Source organism: Lathyrus oleraceus, chromosome 5, assembly GCF_024323335.1.
Source record: "Lathyrus oleraceus cultivar Zhongwan6 chromosome 5, CAAS_Psat_ZW6_1.0, whole genome shotgun sequence".
Taxonomy (NCBI): Eukaryota; Viridiplantae; Streptophyta; class Magnoliopsida; order Fabales; family Fabaceae; genus Lathyrus; species Lathyrus oleraceus.
The window spans coordinates 538,723,213-538,723,838 of NC_066583.1; the positions used below are offsets into that span (position 1 = coordinate 538,723,213).

Below are 626 nucleotides of genomic sequence, written 5' to 3' on the forward strand. Positions count from 1 at the left end.
CAATCTTCTGGACCAAAGCATCCACTTTTGCATTAACGTGATCAAGGTTACTTATCTCGTACATGCCAGTTTTCGGTTGAGGTTTTTCCACATTCGTTCGTTCGGTTCCCCACTGATAGTGGTTTTGGGCCATGCTCTCGATAAGCTGGTAAGCATCAGCATAAGGTTTATTCATTAGTGCACCACCTGCAGCGGCGTCTATTGTTAACCTTGTGTTGTATAAGAGACCATTATAAAATGTGTGAATTACTAACCAGTCTTCCAAACCATGGTGTGGGCAAAGTCTCATCATGTCTTTGTATCTTTCCCATGCTTCGAAAAGAGACTCGTTGTCTTTCTGTTTAAATCCGTTTATCTGGGCTCTTAACATAGCTGTTTTGCTTGGCGGAAAATATCGGGCAAGAAAAACTTTCTTCAACTCGTTCCATGTGGTTACTGAGTTGGAAGGAAGAGATTGAAGCCATCTTCTAGCGCTATCTCTTAATGAGAAAGGAAAAAGACGAAGTCGAATTGCCTCTGAAGTGACACCATTAGCTTTAACAGTATCAGCGTATTGGACAAATACGGATAAATGAAGGTTTGGATCTTCGGTAAGATTTCCAGAGAATTGGTTCTGTTGCACAGCC

General features: G+C 41.7%; 1 pseudogene; it reads left to right on the forward strand.

Moving 5' to 3' along the window:
• Nucleotides 1–263: 263 nt before the first annotated feature.
• LOC127089313 (uncharacterized) lies at nucleotides 264–363 on the forward strand (annotated as a pseudogene).
• The last annotated feature ends 263 nt before the right edge of the window (nucleotides 364–626 follow it).